This window comes from Eptesicus fuscus, chromosome 16 (genome assembly GCF_027574615.1).
Source record: "Eptesicus fuscus isolate TK198812 chromosome 16, DD_ASM_mEF_20220401, whole genome shotgun sequence".
NCBI classification, from domain to species: Eukaryota; Metazoa; Chordata; class Mammalia; order Chiroptera; family Vespertilionidae; genus Eptesicus; species Eptesicus fuscus.
Genome location: NC_072488.1, coordinates 55244530 through 55250277, shown reverse-complemented (window position 1 = coordinate 55250277; position 5748 = coordinate 55244530). Strand labels below are relative to the sequence as shown.

General features: G+C 46.0%; 1 non-coding gene across 1 annotated transcript; it reads right to left on the bottom strand.

Annotated features, from left to right (window-relative positions):
• On the bottom strand, nucleotides 1-104 carry LOC114227877 (U6 spliceosomal RNA). Its single transcript, XR_003613970.2, has one exon. It is a non-coding gene; the product is annotated as a U6 spliceosomal RNA (small nuclear RNA).
• Nucleotides 105-5748: the final 5644 nt, after the last annotated feature.

The window sequence follows — 5748 nt, the reverse complement described above, 5'->3', positions numbered from 1 at the left end:
TAAAATATGGAGCACTTCACGAATTTGCATATCATCCTTGTGCAGGGACCATGCTGATCTCTGTATGGTTCCGATTTTGGCATATGTGCTGCTAAAGCGAGCACGAAACAGCCTCTTTTAAAAAGAGGCTTTGGTCATTGTAATCTTAAAAAAAAAAAATTGCAATGAGCTTAAATATCCATCAATGAGAGATTTATTCATAAATTGTGATTTTTAAAAAATCTGTACCATGGAAATCATTGTGGTGCATGCTGAGGTGGCCAGAAGGCAGGGCCTAACTCAACTAGCTGTATGACCTGGGCAAGCTCGTAACCCTGTAGCCTCCGTTCTCTCCTCTGAAACGGGATCACCAGGAACATCTCCCTCTCGGTCTCGGTCTTGCCGTGGGCCTGGAATGACTACAGATAGGAAGGTCTGGCTCCCTCCCCTCCCTTCCTCTCACAGAAGGTGAAGAATTCGGGCAGCAGCCTGCAGGTGTGGCGCCTAGCAGGCCACGTTCAAAGGAGGCAGGGGGCTCCTCCACCACCCCCTTCCTTTCATCCTTACTCTTCCCCACACCCACCCAGCGGCTTGTCTCTACTGTAGGAAGTGGGCAACTTGTTTTCAGAAAGTGATCCCCGGCCCTGTGTGGGCTGCAAAGCTGATCCGAATCTGCCACCCAGTCAAAGGGAAAGAGAGAAAGAGCCTGTTTTCAGAGGCCTTTCCAGGTGTGGAGGATGAAAGAGATCTCCTCTGTCGCTTCTTGGGAAACCTCCTCAGATGCGTCACTTTTCGGTGACCGTGAGTCACTGCTTCCTAGAGTCCTCCTGGCTGCATACCTCAGTGCATTGACTCAAATAGAAGGAGCCTGGAGTCCCCAGGCCACATCAGTTGGGGATTCTCAGAAATACGCAGGGCAGTGAATGCAGGAGCGCCGAAAGGGACTTCTGTCCTCCTGCCCAGCGTCACCGGCTATCCAGGACTCAGTTTTTGCCCATTAAATTACTGCCATTTCAGAGTTTAGCTTAGGCTTCTGATTTGAATGGACACCGTCTACATCTCTTTCATATATTTTTTATTTATTATTTAAAATGTTTTTATTGATTTTAGACAGAGAGGGAGAGAGAGAGAGAAACATCAATGTGAGAGACAAATATCAATTGGCTGCCTCCCACATGCACCCTGACCAGGATCAAACCCGCAACCTGGGCATGTGCCCTGACCAGGAATCGATCCAATGATCTTTAGGAGCATGGGACGATGCTCTGTCAGCTGGCTACACCGGCCTGGGCTCTTTCATGTACTTTTCGTTGCAGACCATCTCCCATTCTGTCCCTCATTTATGAGCAAGAACTCACCCTGCCCCCCTTCTCCGCAGTTAGTGCTCCTATTCCTTAGGAACGAGTCTGGCTCGTTCCTTAGCAGCTTCGTGGACTATTCCTTCGGCTCCTTGCTGCCAGTTCAAATATAATCATTTGAAGCACCTTCTGTGTGACCAGCCTGTTCCGTGTCGGGACCAGGGGTGGCCAGGACAGAGGCAGCCCCCAGGGCTCACGCGTTGCTCATCTCACTTAGCAAAGAGGCTTCTAGCTAGCCATCTCCTGGGGGACCACGGCCTGTGGGAGCCGTCTTTCCACCGTACAAATGGTCAGCACTCCCAAGCCTGAGGCCAGAATCTCAATGAATAAATGAAGGAAGCAGAAGGCTCCTCCTCCAAGGCCCACGGCAGGTTCTGCTCCTGACGTCAGTGAGCTGGGACCACGGTCCTCCCTCGGTGCCCCTCTCTGCACCTCGCCAGCTGGCATCCCGACCCAGTCTTTCTGGGCTCCTCCAGGCTGTGAGGACTCGAATTCCTCATACTTCTGAATGTTGACTCTGCCAAGTGCTAGTACAGTCAACGAACACCTTGGAGAAAAAAGCTCAACAAATTAGATATTAATTGAGCACCTCTCGAGTTCTTGGAACGAACACGTGTACACGTGCAGACACGGTCCTCAACCCCATGGGCTCACATCATCTTGGGGGACACAGACACGAGCCCAGCCCTTTGGTCACCTTGTGAGTGCCCTCGGCACCTCACCTGCCTCACCCCAGTGCCAGTCATAGATGCCGAGAAACAAGTAAATAGGCAAATACCCAGACGATATTAACACAGGCAGAAAGCATGCATTGCCTCCTCAGAAAAGTTGTGTTCTGCTAAGAGAAGAGTTTGCAGCCTCTCACAGGAGATTTTGTGGAGGTCTCTGTGGTTGAGTGGGGGCAAAGCTAAGAGGGGGAAGATTTGAAGTGTTGGCGGGAAGGCGGAGACCCACCTTCCCCAACACACCCCTCCCGGTGCCCCTTCAGCATCCTGTGGGCCAAAAGTGGGCTGCCTGGCTACACCTGCTAGCTGGGTAGGACCAGCCAAGCAAAAGGAAGGCAGGATCTTCTGTCTCCCCGCCCGCTTCCCTGCCCTGCCTTCAGTATCCAAACTAAATTGAGACCTTTGAGTGTGTTTGCATGTTTACGAGAAGATCGAGCCTGAGACCTGGGCCTGGGCCTGGGCCTCGACTGGGAATCAAACCGTGACCTCCTGGCTCATAGGTCAACATTCAACCACTGAGCCACACCAGTTGGGCAAAATATGCCCTATTTTTGTAAAGCAAATAATCCCCTGCAGGAAGCCCTATACCAGCCTTCCTATAGCTGAGCACATATGACGGTGTGAGCAGGCAAACGTCACTGTAGACACTCACCTGTCGGCCAACATTGGGCAGGAATGTTAAAAACCAAAAGTTCCCCTGGAAAAGGACCTAGTTTCACTTAAGTCCTGAGAGATGAAAACAATCATGCTCCTCCTTCTGTTTAGATTAAGTGGACTGTTGAAACTCAATTTCACAATACATCAGAAAGCACCTAGGAATCAATATAACCAGGGGATATAGACAATAATATTGTAACAATGATGTATGATGCCAAATGGGTACTGGAAATATCGGGGTGAACGCTGTAAGGTATGCTGTACTGAAACTAATACAAAATAATATTAAACATAAACTATAATTAAAAATAAAATTTTAAATCAATTCATTTATTTATTCTTGCACTGCCTAATTCCACATAGGATATGGGCAACTTACCAAGCTTCCACACAGAGGGGGCATTACATAAGGGCAAACAGACCCCTGCATGGAGGGCGGGAAGAAAAGCTGGTATAAAATGGCACAGCACCTGCTAGTGTTCAACAGTCCTGTCCCCCTCACGCCAGCCGATGAGGGACTACGAAAGAACTTGGGGTCACAGTGCCGCTCACCTGATTTCACACATCTCCTCTTACTCTCTATTTTTAGTTTTTGAACATGCAAGGAATTTATTTTCTCCTCTGCATTTGCCTCCAATTACAAGTCACCACCCAGACACGCCGTGCTGCACCAGCTGGGGGCTCATGGTGTGAGCACCGGGTTGTTCAGAAGTACGGTGAGACGAGAGGGCATGATTTCCATTCATTTCTACTTTTGTTTCATAGAAGTATGATTTGTTATTACAGTCATTAAACACATCATTAGCTGTTACATTTAAATGTGGCGTTTCCAGCACAGATATGACAAAAGTTACTGACTTACTGAGATGGGACTCAATGGATCCTTTTGGGTTTTGTGGGTTTTTTTCTTGTAAAAGTTTGAGAACAAGACCTCCTTCACCTCCCCAAACTCCTAGGTTTCTATTTCTTGTCAGGGACAAAGAGCTTGGCTGACTTCTCTCAGAGTCTGAATCTCCGAAGCTCATTTTCAGTTTCTACCGAGACCCCCGGGCAGGGGTTCCCCTCACGCTTCTCCCACAGGCTTCGTCGCTGGTTGGCCACGCTCTGCATCCGGACTCCTGCATCCCCACCAGGATGTTCTGTTTTCCCACACGCAGGGCCTAGCAGAGAGGGGCGTTGCAGCGATGAGGGAAGGTGACTCTCCCACCCTTTTAGAATCAGAAAGGTTTACTTTCTCAGAGGCAAAAGCCTCCCTCCCCGTGGGATTGTCAGCTACTACAGACACACCGGTCACTTCACCGTTACTGACTCCAGCGATTAAAACAAAGTGATACAGAATAGACCCCAGTGGCATATATGGATTACACGATACAAGTGGCATCCACATGCAAGGTGAAAGAATGCGTTATATAAACAAAGGGTGCTGAGACAATCGCTTAATTCTTTGGGAAAAAAATAAGTTTTAGCTCTTTACATCTTACACCAAAAGAAAGTCCAGGTGGTTTAAATAAATAAATGTTTTAAAAATATGCTGAAAGAAAGAAACCAGAAGGTCAGTAATTGAAAGAATAATAAATTCTAATAAATATTAAATATGAATATTATAACAACTATGTATGGTGCCAGGTGGGCAATGAAAATATCAGGGGGAGAGTTTTTAAGGTATATGATTGCCTAACTGCTATGCTGTACACCTGAAACTAACACAAAATAATACTGAATGTAAACTGTAATTGAAAAAATACTTTTAAAAAATTAAATACAAACTTGTGTCTAATATATACACACACTTTGAATAATTATAAAGGCAGTGTTTATTAAAATACATTTCACTTTCAAAATTGAGCTGTCAGCTGTTGCAGTGTGTATACTTTTTTAGGGGGGATTTGAATTGTTTAAACAACAAACAAAAAAAGCAACACATCGGGGTCGCCTAGGACCATCGGAAAACACAGATGTTTATATTGCGATTCATGGCAGTAGCAAGGTTGCAGTTGTGAAGTCGCAACGAAAATAATTTTATGGTTGGGGGTCACCACAACATGAGGAACTGTATTAAAGGGTCGCGGCATTAGAAAGGTGGAGAGCCACTGCTGTAGAGGTTCCCAGGAGACTTGCAACCAGGGGAGCAGGGGACAGGGTCCTCTGGTCTCCGACTAACCCCCTGAACCTGTTTCCGAGGGCCCTTCTTTTGCCTCTGTAACTTGTTTCCTGAGTCCACGCAGCCCAGCTGGCTCACTTCTTCTGCCTCTGTGACTTTCTTTCCAAAATGCTAAGGCAGCTCTCTGAGAAGCCAGCTTGAATCTTTTCTTCCAGGGTACTTTCGCTTTGCAGGCTAAATAAACTTAGTTTTGCACTAGAAAAAAAAAAAAAGCAACACATTTTAAAATACACTTTACCAGATTACACCAGAATATAGTCCTTCAGGTAGATGAGAGTGCTTATAAACTGCCCATTCATATGCCATTGCGGGGTGCAGACTAGTACCACCATTGTAGGGGCAATTTGGTAATATGCATCAAGAACCTTAAGGTTGTGTATTTTTTTTGGCCCAGCAATCCACTTCTACAAACTGATCATGGAAAGGTTATTATGGTTATGCACAAGGATTATTAATAGCAAAGACACAGGTCACATTATTGCGAGCGCACAGAGAACATGCTAAACGCCACCAGTGAAATCAACAATAATCCGCCCGTTCACAGTGAGGGGAACCTTTAAAGTAATGCCACGCAAGAAAGCTTCACAACTGGAAAAATATTCACCGTGTGCTTTAAATGTAAAAATCAGGTTGTAAAACGTTAGATGTTACATGAACTAATCTTGGAGGAGAGGGAATTATCTGTGTATAAGGAACATGCATTAGAAAAAATAGCCAGAAAGCACATATGCCAAAATGCTAACTCCGATTGTAAGGGGTTTGGGGGACGTGGCAGGTCACAGGTAATTTTTACCTTCATATTCATGCATTTTTTCTATCTGTGTATTACATTTATAGCCAGGCAAAACGATAAAGCAATTTCAATTTT